We start from the raw sequence: 14,023 nt of genomic DNA on the forward strand, positions 1-14,023 counted from the left end.
AATAAAAATGCGACAGCTTCAAACAGGGTGCACGGAATTGAATATTAGGCTAGCAGGCGTGTTGATTAATACACGAAATGTTTTTATTGCTCGACGTTCGATAAGGTGGCAATTCAGGTAGCTCGATGACTCTTCAATTACTTACGAGCTCGCCAATCTGTTAGAAACGCGCTGCGATAATGAATCGTCATTACAACGCTTTTTACACCCTCTTGTCCATTCGACGTCGTTTTTGCAATCATCGCCTATTGTTCTCCGAACGCGCAGACCTATCGTGTACACTTCGTGTCGTCACGAATCGCGTCACGATTCATCGAATTTATCGGGCCAGAGAATCTATCGTGTATCCTTTCCCTCTGTCTCTCCGTCTCTTGTATTTGGAACGAGCAGCGGATTTGCATCGGGAAATGGTTTTCCTTTCTCTCTCTTTCTGTCTCTCTCTCTCTCTCTTTTTTTTAATTATATCCGGGAACAAATGTTTAGCATTGATTTAAGGGTAGGTTCATGCGACACCAGAAACAACAGAACTGCGGGGCAGAGGGGGGGGGGGAGAGAACGAAAAGAGGGTGGTGAACGAAGCGCGAGAGAGGTACACAGACGGACAGGGTGGAAAGAGAAAGCACGTGGCAGTAAGTGTCAGTTCTTTTGTGAGCATATAATACATCATCGATGCGGCGAGGGCTTTTAAGCTGTCCTGAAAATACCAGCCGGCTGTACGAGTTATTAATGTCCCAGCTCCTTATAAAGTACTCAATTTTCGTTCTGTACGGAAGAGAAATATTAGTCGTAATACGGGCACCGCCGCAACGAAACGCTGCAGTATATCAGACCCGGGGCGAAAATTACAGCACCGACGAAGATGTTAATATCGGTGAACTTTATCGTCCGCACGCCGGAAATACGGACGCGAGACACGCCGAGCACACATTGTTTTGACAAAAAGTTTAGGCCATCGAACTTTATCGCGAGCTTTGCAAAACTATGGACGAACGACGAACGCGGTGATGGTGAACTGAGCGCGTTTCGCTCGTCGCCGGATATACCGTAAATCGCCCCAGCTCCGGGCTATCTGTGTAAAGATTAACTCAATCGATTACCGACGTATCTTCTTCCATCATCGGGCGATTATTGAATCCAAGGCAGATCGTTCGGCCATTGTCCCTTTATATTAGGTTTGCAACGAAAGTTTTATCCTTACGTAGCGTGAAAATTAAATTTTTTTAGGAAATGCTTGCATTTTCTTTCTTTCGTCTTTATTTTTTTGCGGAATTTCATGCCTCGCAGCTGGCTGGAGCAAAGTCAGGTCGAATGATTAAATTATATTATAATAAACCGGTGGAACAATTTCGTACAACTTTTACATACGTGATTGTTTCGAAAAAGTTACGCTGGTTGCCAGGTTTTCCTCGAACTTTGCCAATGTAATCCTGATTGCGGTATATCGCTGCTGTAACGCACAGTATCGTGCAAAAGTTTCCGACTATCCTCGCTTTTGGTCTTCTAACAGCAACCGAATAGGTACGTTCTTAAGGAACGTTCCTCTGAAGTATCTTGCCGTTTGTTCGTAAAAAGTCGAAAATTTTCATACGGTAGTGTACCTCCATTCGATTATGTGCTTCGATTCGAAGAATTCCTATTCCCTATCGTATTATACCGCTCTATGCAGCGTACAGCATTTCGTTCGAATATTTCATCGTCTCTATTGTCTTGGATCGCGGTTTCCTAATTTTGTTTCCAATAGCGTACACCGTTGCCAACTGGTCCTCTTAATACTCGGTAGACTATAATTCCAGCTGAGAAGAATAACGAGACGACGGCCGATGAAATTTATGCAGCGACCAACAGTTTATCCAATATTGTGAAGTACGATTACGAAAACGGCAAGCGGGCAGCTTCATTTTCAACGACGAGCCGTCGCGTATCAATGGTCGCGCGATTTCTATGAATCATTCACAAAAGAGAGCAGAATCTTGCCGAGTTTATGCCGTATCTTTGAAGCTTCGTCTGGCGTCTTTTGTACCCTGACGTATCGCCTTTTCACTACGATCGTCAATCGTTGGAATCACCGAACAATGAGCAAGACATACACATTTTAAGCAAAATTTTCATCGCGAAGACTTCCTTTAGCCCCGTATACGGTTCTCCCTTTCATACCTTTCTCTCTTCTGTGAGGCTTGTTTATAGCACCCGGTGGATACCGTAAAATGGGAAATAGTCCCCCAGAGGCAACGGCGCGTATACTTTTTTCCACAGACGTGATTGCAGTTGAGTCCTTCGGTTTGTTTCCATCGTTTCTCGATCGTGCAACAAAAAGAAAAAGAGAGAGAGAGAGAGAGAGAGAGAGAAAGAGAAAGAGAAACCTTTGTTTCGAAAACTATTTTAGAGGAAAATTTTTTTCGTTGGCTTCACGTTCGAATTCGAATAGACCAAGCTTAACTTGGAACGAAATCCTTTTCGCTTCGTCATCTGTCTCGAACAGTTAGTCGAGATGTTTATGAAGATTTAATTAACTCTTGCTATATTGTCAAGTGCGCGTACGTTTATGTCTTTCGAAATAATTGCGTATGCATGCATCGTGTATCAAAAAAAAAAAAACAAGCACTGCATATGCATGCGTACGATAAATAACGTATATACTTGTCACAAACAAATCATCTTGAACGTCGCTGAAAATTATACACAAAATAACAGGTTGACTGTGTGGATAATGTTTCGGATAATTAGGATAGGTTGAAAATATCGTTGTTAAAAGTTTATTTCATCACGTAAGAGGTAATAGAGCGGATATATTTCAAAAGAGCGAGAACCTCTTCAAAATTTTCACTGGTCACGCTGATATATATATATATCAACGCTATGACAATCGCTCACAACCCCATTCGCTCTGGCGCCACTTAAACGTCCCCTTGATATTTCCATGACAATGTTACGTCACGGTATTGTTAATATAATTACACACGCCATGGTATCCCATCTGACACGGACCCATGGATAACTAAAACGCAGCCGCGACAATAATCTTGCCGGTTGTTACGAGAGATATCATCCGCGTGGAGGAAAAAAGAAAAAAACACGATGTTGGCGTTAATTCGTCGCGCAGATTCGAGGGAGGGAGAGGATGATCTCTCGAGTGGGCACGACGCGTAACGTGTCTCCTCTTTCCTCGATGCATGACGATGGGTGTGATGGTTGGTCGTCGTTCATGGAGAAATAGATGCGTGAAACAGTATCGTCATCGTCGTCTGTAACGAGGCGTATTTTCTTGGCCGCATGTGGTTCTCGTGTAAATGCGAAGTTGGTGGTGACGCGCGTGCCTGAATTCGACTGGATTCGACTGCGCGCGTAAAGGCGCGAGCGCGCAGCCGACTAGCGGCTAGGGTGGCGATGCTTTCGATAGTGGGGGACATCCTTGTGGCTTGGGTGGGGACGGCGGCTCAGGGGAAAACTACGAGTGCTGGAGCACGCGGGTTGCCGAGAGACAGGGGTCGGTTCGATGGTAGGGGGTAGGGGTAGCTCTGAATCCCTCGAAACTCCAACGATGCTCTCTCTCTCGACTCAGTTCCGAAAGCAGAGCCAGAGACGAGAGTACACTCGAAGCGTGTTCGTATCGCGTACCGCGTCGAGCTTTTCCATCTGCTCCAGTCGCCGTCGTCGTCTTCGTCGTCTACGTTGTCGTCGTTGTCGTCGTTCCGTTTCTTTTCGTGCACACGCGACCTCGTCACATCTGATTTGATCCGCGAACCGCGCGACACGATCCGAGGATCGAGGAAACGTCGTCGCGTGAACGACGGTGTTCCTCTCCTTTCTAATACCGCGAGTCGCTGTCCTCGAGGGGTGCCGAGCACAAGGGATTCGAAAAGCGAGTTTTCGTCCCGGTACGTCTCGACGCCTCGGCCGATCCCGTTTTGTTGAAATGTTAGCGTTCACGCAGGATTCACGTTTAGGAACGCTCGGTTCGAGTAGCGAACCTCGCGAACTGCGAAAAGGGAATCGAGTGCAACGATGTTTCTGAAAGGATTTAGAAGGGCGAAAAGGGTCACGAATGTGTCTGGAAAGCGGATGGCTGTAAAAGAGTGAACGTGCAGCTGAAACCGCCGGCTTGGTGGTCTTTTTCGAGCAACTGTCCTCTTTCTATCTCTCTCTTTCTCTCTCTCTCTCTCTCTCTCTCTCTGTCTCTCTTTGTTCGCCCGTTCTCTCTTTCTCTCTTCCCACCCTGTTTCTCTTTCTCTTTTTTCCTCTCCACCGTTTTCAGGAATTCCGCTCTTGCTGATGACAACGAAAGAGAGCTCGTCGATCGACTTTGCCGGGCACGTGTGTGCGTGGGCGTGATGATATTTGAACTGCCGAGCTGTCAAAAGCCGAGCCCTTTAGCGGCCTGCGCTTTTGTTCCGAGTACCCGTACTCGCGACAGGCATCTGGCATTTAATGGAGATGATCGTCGTTTTCCTTTGTCACCGAGTGGTCGCGTTTATTTAATATCTAACGCCGGCCGAAAGGCCACGTGTCTCGGCCACCTTACTGCATTTTATATTTAACGCGCTTTCGTCGTCCGCTCCGTTTCTCTCTCTCTCTCTCTCTCTCTCTCTCTCTCTCTCTCTCTCTCTCTTTTTTTCTGTCTCGCCGTTCCGCGTGAGGCATGATTTTTTTGAAACACCTGTAACACGTGTTCCCGACGCACTGTACACACTCTGTTCCTTTTCGTCCTCGATCGACACGTTAATGCTTCGCAACGTGATGATCGGGAAGAAAAATTCTCATCGAAGTAGCGTGCGCAGCGCAAACGTGTTAACGCTATCGGCATTCGAGAACGATTATCCTTTCGAGTGAGATTATTCCTTTTTTCTTTCTTTCTTTCTTTCGTCTTTCCGTAAACAAAAGCTAATGGACTGTATCTGCGGCGGAAATAGAACAATTCGAGCGGTAGAAACGACTGCACGAGGGTGTGTAAACCATCGGGACAAAGCGAATACACGATGCATATGCACGAGGGATTTTGTGTTGCCAGCTTACGGGCCGATGATTAAAGGTGGGAATAAACCAATAGCAAGATATATGGCTTCCGCAAATGCGTTTCGCGAACTACTTTCCTTAGCTCGTTCTGTGTACATTGTTCTCGTTCGACGGCACAAATCTTGCAACATTCCGTGCCAATGTCTTTTCTTTTTTTTTTCTTTTCGCGTTCGATCCTGTTTCTTCTTTTGTTCGAACCGACGTGCGCGGGCACCATAAATTGAACCGTGTCGATTTATTAACTCGTGAACGTATGTACACAATGTTTTGTATAATTGGCGTATGAATAGACAGGTAACGCGTATAAATAGACAGTTCGTATTTCATCAGTGCTTGTTGGACTCTTCAATTTCGTCGAACTGAATCGACGCGCGTCGCCGGAAAATTTTTAATTAATATCCTTGCGAAACCTCGCACACGCTCGCACGTGCAATCGATCGAAATGCGAACGATCCGCGGTTACGTTCAATTTTAAACGATTCGTTGTAGACGTTTTTCACGCCTCTTGAATAAACGTGATTCGTATTTACGTGATACACTCGCGACGAACCTCGCTGATTTCGTTTCGTTTCGCCATGGCGACGACACCGTTCTCCTCCTCCCTCGATCGCGCGTAAATCATCGATCCGCAACAGCAGGACGTTAAATGACTCGCACAGCCCATTAGGTTTCTCCTTGGCTCGATATTATTTTCTGCTACGTGCGCCGGCAATATTGTCCTCGATTTACTCCGACAGCTAAAAAATAGCCGAAATTGTCTTCGACATTCCATCGTTAACGATCGACGATTTAGGTTTAACAGCGTTTACACCGTTCCTCCGACGATGAGCCCTCGTCTCTGCAGAGATCTTCGAGGGCTTCCCGAAAGTTTGTTCAAACGGGGGCGGAATCAAATCGCCAGACAAATCGCGCGAGCTTTCGTGAATAAATCTCGCATCGGATGATTGAGGCGTTCTATCGTATCCAGAACGGTGAGCCGGTTCTTCGATTTAAGTTACATCACCTACAACGGCGCTTTAGTGCCGAAGTTGAACAAGTCCGTTCCTCCGTCGTCGTTCCACCCGGGAGGAGATTCAGCCCTAAACTCCGATAATTGGCCGGGTACTATGCATTCAGTGAAATTGCATCAGCTGCTTTGGCGGAGCTCGTGAAGAATTTCTCGTACAAAGATATCCAAGCGTCTTCTCGTCCCTTTCTGTCCGGTCGAGTCGAATCTTTATACTTGGATAACTTTATTGCCAATAGACGAGAAAACACAGACAGAGATAGAGATGGTGGGGAATTTTTGATTTGCGAGAGAAATTCCTTGGCGAGAGGAGAGACAGAAACAGAGGGGAGGGCTTTCGTGATTGCTTAACCGAAGATAACAACGATCGCGAATCGTAGATGAAAAAGTATCTCATCTGTCCATGTATGTCGGATATTGCAGAGATCGTGATCGAGAAACGATGACCGTGTCCGTGGCGAGTGGAGATCGGCTGCGTTTGCCCTTGAATACGACGACCGAGCACCAATGAAGCACGATCGAGTGACGAAGTGACAAAAACCGGCTAAACCGTCCGACGTCGGTTTCGGTGTAAACAGAAGGCACGCGAGAGCTATCGCGGGTTACGATGCGCGTGAAAAGTTGACGACGCCATGTGACGCGAGTAAAACCAGGGATTCCGGTGCGACAGCATAGTTGCACTGATGCTGGATTGTACGACGTGGTCGTCGCTCGAGTGGTTCCTTCGCCACTGGATGACAGCCGGATGTTTGCCAAGTGACAGTGATATCCCGGAGAGTTAAACTGGAAAAGAGTCGTTTTCGTGACTAAGTCACCGGTGCATCGGTGAGGATTACTGTGAACGATAGAAGATCAGTAGTGATGCCGTGATGGGCTGCACCTCGGGATCGTCCTTTCTGGCTACGCTCCTCGTGGCTGGATTACTCCTCGTCGTCTTGTTCTGCGATACGTCCCACGCAACCAGTGAGTACCACGCATTCACCTTTTCATTTGCATTTCTCCGATCCGAACGATAACGCGGTGTATAATTAACTTTATCTGTAAAGCGAGATCGCTTTGGCTCTTTCGTACAATTGCTCTTTAACGAGCAGTTAAACCGGATGGAGAAGATTCGTCGAGCGGCATTATCGAGATTTGTTGGCTAGTGTTAGATAACTACGTCGAGGAGACGGTTTTACGAGTTCTAAATTGATGTAGATCAATATTTTCGCTGTAGACGATCGAAGCGACGAACTTGATAGCGCGGAATCTCGCGCGACAAAAGGCAAAGACTATCGGTTGATCACCGGACCGATTCTCGCTGCGTATTTTCAATGATAATACCATTTATTGTTATAAAAACCGTGCGCAACGGTTTTCTCCGCTTTTAGATTAAACATCGCGTGCCACTACGCTCGAAACATCCAAGAAACTTTATTTTCTATGTAAGCTCCCTTTCGTCGAGCCTCGAATCACTTTTCAATCGGGAAATCGATTGTCTCGGGTAATTCCCTCCCCCGTCACACGTATCTTGACTTCGTGGCGAAGTGTAAACCGGCGGGCAATTATTGGCGTTTAACCGTTAAACTTTAACGTTTTTACGTCGGATGAAAATTTCAATTACTCTGAAAACGCGTTTCATCGCGTCTGTAGTACGAGTATTTCTACCTTCCGTTGGTCCCGCACGTTCCTAAACGGTTTCTAAACCGATGATAGCACCCCTTCCTCTGTTTATGATACCGCTAGATCGTGAGAAATATAGGATTCTAGAAAAACGGTAAAAAATATCTAGGTGGGAGGATAAGGATAGAAACGAACGCGAAAGAATAAGACAGTGAGAGGAAGCGAGGAGACACAAGGAAACGGAACGTGATGAAATGGCCTGTTTAGCTGGGATATACGCGACGCATCGTGAAAAGGCAGGAACGATACAACGGAATATAACCCCCCTCCCCACTCCCTTCTCTCGTGCTGGTTTGTCGTATCCAGCCTGCACGAGGTTGCTGGACCGACAAGGGTAGGAGAGAGTAAGAGAGGGTGGCAAAGAGGGCGTGAACAGTGCGGTGGTTTGGCTCAAAGGACGTTGAAGCCAGAATGGGATGCGGACGTTGTCACGGTGGGTGTGAGATGGCTGATATTCTCTTGTTTTCCTTTTCTGTTTCCCTTTTTTTTCTCTCTTTTCTTTTCCCCTCTTTTTTCTTTCTTTCTCCCTCCCCCCTTCCACCCCCCCTCTCCCCCTTTCCTTTCTTTTTTCTTTCTTTTTTTTTTATCAAGGAGAACTCCCCTTCTATCTTTTCTTCGTCTTCATTTTAGTCTTTTTTTCTCTGGTTCCACCGTGTAGACGACTAATGTTCCCTCAGCGCACTTGTCCTTGTTCATTTCGTCGGCAGACAGCCGGAGTAAACGCAGACGGATAGTATTATAATTATTCCCATGGCACAAAGTCGCCTCTGCAGCTTTTATTGCGAGTCCGTTGTAATTTCAATATCGATGCAGTTATTCCGTACAATGTTTCTAATTTATACGACGGGGGGAAAGCATCTGTTTCTTCCTTTCCCTGTTGATCCCAGTTATAAAAATTAAATAAACTCGGCGTGCAATTTTTACCTGTCTTCTCTTTCCTATTATTTTCATTTGAACGTCTTTGCCGTTCTTCTTCTTCTCCTCGCAGCTCGAGCTTTAGAAGGAAAGTATCGTGTCCTTCGAGTCTGATCTGCTGTTTCTGCAGAGAGATGGTGAATACTTTGAAAAGTACCAGCCAAGTAATGAGAGACAATTAAATTTCACTCCATCGTAAACAGGATTTCTCTCGTCAACATTATCAGCGCGCGCCAGCGTTTCTAATTTCACGAATATCGTTCAATTCTGTTCTCTCTTTCGTTTCGTCCTTTATCAGGTCTGTTCACCGGTGACGATGCTGTTCGCAGGAGACGCGAACGTTGAATAGTGTCACAGTTCCTTTTATATAAAAGTGAACAACCATATTCACGACACTTTCTAACGTGTTCTACATTATTATACTTCCAATGTCGACCCGACCGCGGTATGCCTCTGCATTCTTGAAGAATGTTTGCGGACAGTTTCTTTTCACATCAGTCCTTTGCATTCTTCCTGAGCAACGCATCTCTCTCTCTCTCTCTCGTACTTTCCTTGTTTTCCAACTTCACCGCTAGAATTTCCTCTATCCTCCTCCAGAAGCGTAATAACTATTCTTATTTGCCGGCGAATCTTGTTTGTTCCCTTTCTTTCCGTCTCCTCGTTTCTCTTTCCTCCGTCGCTGTTCCGCGCATATTCTCCGGATGTTGAATGGCTTTCTGAAGGGCACTCGAGTCCACGTTCGTCTAACTTTTTGGGTCAGTTTCGGCTATCACTGTCTGCCACAACAGATGCTTCAATAAAAGTTTCGCAAGCCCGTTTCTTCGGGCTTGTCGTTACCTGAACGCACCTGCGATCCCCCGTGTTACCTCTTCTTCCCTTTCTTCCCTCGATGCATCGACTCTCCACGAGATTGATGCTTTACCTTACGATTAATCGCTCCTTTCCCTTCCCCCCTTTTTTCCTCGCCCGCTCGCCCGGAGAAAGTCGTTTCTTTTAGCCGTGGAAATTCAAGAACGTAACGGCCAAGTAGCCCGACGAAAAAGCGGCGAGCGCAGGCCTTTCGAATGGGAGCGATCGAGCAGTAGAGTAAAACAAATCCGTTGAAAAACAATAACGATAACGGTAGCGACGAGGCCCGGCCGTGTACCCGATAATACATCACGTCGGTCGCCCGATGAGAAATGACGTTTCACGTGGATACAATATTCTGTAAAATATTATGGATCTAATAAACTCGAAGCTTTGTCCTCTCGATTTATCGGCGTCTTCGTACGAGTTCGCGAGTGCAAACCAGCAAACATTTACACCGCACCCGGGACGTATATACAACGGGGGATTAATTAAATTGCGAATTTTTTTTTTCTCCACCCAGCCATCCTCCCTTCCCTGTTTCTTTCGCGGATCGGTGACGATCGGTGCCGATCCGAGTGCTGCGGTCGCCATCGCGCCGTCGAATTACAAAATTATCGAACGGACGGCACTTTGCCTTGCTCTCGCCGCGTCGTCCCGCTTGTTTCGTTTTATTGGCGTTTGCTCGTTTCAGCGTGAACACCGATATTACGCATTAGAGATTACGTGCTGCCCGTGCCTGCGAACTGGACTGGCGTCGGGCCCGGCGTTCGTTGTTTCGCAAAACCATCGAGCTGCGTTCAATCGATACGAGCGCCGCGCTCCCGTGGAATTATGAGCGTTGCCCCGGCATCGGGCTTTTATTTGTTTTCAAGATTTATTTCGAAAATCCCGTCGCGTCGCGTCGCGTCGCTTCGCCTCGCCTCGCCTCGCCTCGCCTCGCCTCGCCTCGCCTCGCCTCACCTCGCCACGCCATGCCACGCCACGCCTCGCGCCGCGGTCGAGTGCATTATACGTGCATACACGCGACGGAATTATCAATGCCGGTGTCTTCTCTTTCGCGTGTTTCGGGCGCAATCCGCGATTTCGGAGATGTATTATGCACCGTAGGAGAGCATTCAGGTTTAATGAGATTCGACTAACACGAAGAAATGTGACGAATCGATCGCGACGGCTCCGACCTGCTCGTCCGACAAATTTTACGCGGCTTATTGCTGGATAATTTGTCTATTAATATTGTTAACAGACTGCGGACTTTTCGTGTAAATTTATATTTATCTATATCCATCGTGCATTATAGGTTCATCTTGTAGAAAATCTCTTGCAGATATAGTCTGATTATCAATAAATTGACAATTCGCAGCTCGTTGAGATTATTTCTCTCTTATAACTCTACGATATTGCGTCGAATAAGTTGGAAGGCTTGATTACAAAATTTCATTAAAATTTATTATCAGCTTGTTTCAACCATTGTACGAGAAAAATGTACTTACCTGACGATGTTAATTCAACGTGCAGTTCTGTTCAGTTTCCTCTGTTTCCGTCTTTTACATCGACGATTCCGCGCCGTTTCAACGGATGTGGCAATTCGATTATTCAAACACGTGTAACATTTGCAAAGAGATTCATAAGTTAAATGCTGTCGAGCCGGCAGCACGCCGATGCAGGCGACTCGAAAAGGAAAAAGCTAATGCTTGTCATCCCGTCGAGATAATTAATATCCATTTGAGCCAATAAGCTGCAAGTCACTGCTCCAAGTATAATACGTACGCTCGATTCATCTTTCGCCTCTTTCCTTGGACATCTCGACGCTGCAATCTCAGTTGCGCGTATCTCTCACGCGTCGCGAGGGATATTTCGTCGTACATACGTAGGCGATCGTTACGTGGCAAAGTACATTGAATGCTTTTCACGAAATTAATTACAATAGCTCAGTTACGACGTAACTCGCGCTACTGTGAAATCCATTGTCGCGTCACGATCTACGATAAAGTTAAACGTGCTTAATTAGCATCTAGATTACGCTTGCCAGTTTATTTTATTTCACGCTATAGCAACTGCTTCTCTAATTAATATAACTCTCGTTTATGCATCGTGTCATACATCACCGGCGATAAATTATATTCCCCGGGTTACGAGTGTAACCGTGAATTTGAACTGCGGTTCTTCAGAATTGCGGTGAAAGTACGCCCTCTCAAAAATCTTAATTAAAAAGTGCCAACGTTCGAGCCGAAAAAAGTCAACTGATCCAAAAATTGATGAAATCGCGGTCTAAAAGTTCTATCGCTTGTGACAAACATTTAAGTCATTTGGATATTTAAATATCAAAAACAAGTGTTCTTTCGAGCGACAGTGTATTATTTCCCGCGTGTCAATGAAATTCGAATTTTCGCGAGTTTGATAAATTGCATCGTATTGCACATTGTATTTCTCATACGCCTGATATTAAATTCCAGTTTGCGATCGAGTCGTAATTGCAAATTTCCAGAGCTTTGAAAGTGCCGTTCGTTCGTTCGTCGGGAATTTACTCCTTTAAACACGGAATCCCTTAAAATGCAACGTTTCAAACGATCGAGGGGCCAAATTTTACAAACGTAACGTTATTCAAATGTCGTTACGCGTCAAGCTGGTCAAGAGATCGAGCACGATCTCCCGGACACTTCGAAACACGAGCGTCGAATTTGTCGCTGGATTCTCTTTCTCCATCCGTCGCTTTTAAATGTCTTTGCGTCAGCGTTGGCAACAGTGGCATTCTCAGACTGCTTGCCATGCCGATAAAAGCAGTGTATCTTGCGAATGCCAAAGAAAAGTGTCTTTAGACAGCCGAGGGAATTTACTTCGAGAAGGAGAAGCGGCGATAGGCATTCCGAACCGACGAGTTGATAAAACGCGTATTATCGAAGATTTATCAATCGAACGTATTCGTTTGGCCGAGTAAACGTTGAGCCGGGGATCTCCGATCCGCTACGAGGAATCGCTCGTAACGATCTTACATTGGGAAGATTCGCACGGTTTAATGGAAAAAAGATCAAAGTTCAATAGTTCGCGGTGTGTTCCTTTTACCTTAACAAGGACGAACGCGAGGAAAAAGCGATATCTATTCTTAACGTTGACGATTCGATAAGACGATCAGCTCGAGTTGGAGGATTCCGGTGGTTTCTAATTTTTCTCGCACGTTGCGCGATAGCTGCTATCGTATTATTAACGACGGTTGCCGCCATCTTCGTATCAAACGCTAGTTTCGCCGCGCAGTTACCAGCGAACGTCTTCATTGGAAACGACGGCTGATCCGATCATTTATTTTACGCGAGGACTCATTTCTCGTACATTACACCGTGCCAAGATTTATGTATTTTCGAGGATAGAACTGTACTATCTGCTTTATGACTCGGCAGATGAGCGGAATGGCTTCCCATCCTCTTGCGCTACCTCGCCACCCCCGTCATTCTCGTCCTATGTATCCCCAAAGGAGTCCTTTCTGGCAACGACCGCCGCGCCGCTAAAGCATCGACAACTTTTAATGCTCCCTTTTGATTTCCTGTCCTCTCTCCGCCGTTCCTTCGTTGGTCCTCGCCGCTCCTCGTTCGCTTTTCCTTTTTTTAATTGCTTTACGTAGCTCGTTCGCGTCTGTCGCATCTGTCGCGCGTATTGTAGCGCGAGCCTTCAGAGACAAAGCGACGTTCAATTTCCCGAGAACATTTGTTCGCTGAGACCATTTTTCTCCCCCCTCCCCTCTCCCCCCCCCGCGAAATAATAATATTTCCCTGTCTAATTGACCGCGCATTCGAGTCGAGTGTCAGAATTTTTCGCTTCGGTTAAGATACAATTTCAGCGTAACGATCGCGCTGCACGTTTCGAAGAGGAATTGATGGAATACGCTTCTGTCGTTCTAGTTAGTCGGGACGAGGTCCCGTGTTCGGGCTCGTCATTTTTGCTGACACTCACAAACCCCCGAGCTGCACGGCTCAATCCGAGATGCAGTGATTGATGTAACGATCGTTTTATCTCTGTCTTTTTATTGGCGCACACGCATCACGGCGAACGTTCGTTCTCGGGAACGTGCCGCGCGGCCTGGCAAATTCCGCCAGGAAACTGTAAACAGCCAGCTTGCACTACAGAGGAAGATATTCAGCCCTTTGTACGCGTTTTAGACGTTTCCGAGGAAACGATTAGCCCCGTTTCAACGTACGGGTTTCCAGATTACGACGTTTGATGTAAAACGCAAAGGTTTTATCGCGACTAACGTTACTTTGTACTCTAACGATTCTCTGAAATTACCCGCGAATCGACGATGATTAAATTCACGAAAAATTCTCTGAAATTACCCGAACTGACGATGATTAAATTCACGAGAGATCGAAAATTCTTAAATTGTCAAATTTTACGTAAAAATCGTCAATTTTTAATCGAAGGTCTCGAAATGTTCGGAACAACCAGAAATGATCATCAAATGTCGCTTCGTTGTCGTATTTACCAACGATCGGAATAGACGTAGGCAGTCCAAGGTATACTTCGACTCGTGCTCGTGGAAAATGTGGAATCTTCCGGGGGGGGGGAGAGGGGAGAACGCTCACAAAGGCG

This window comes from Frieseomelitta varia, unplaced genomic scaffold (genome assembly GCF_011392965.1).
Source record: "Frieseomelitta varia isolate USP_RPSP 00005682 unplaced genomic scaffold, Fvar_1.2 scaffold_213, whole genome shotgun sequence".
NCBI lineage: Eukaryota > Metazoa > Arthropoda > Insecta > Hymenoptera > Apidae > Frieseomelitta > Frieseomelitta varia.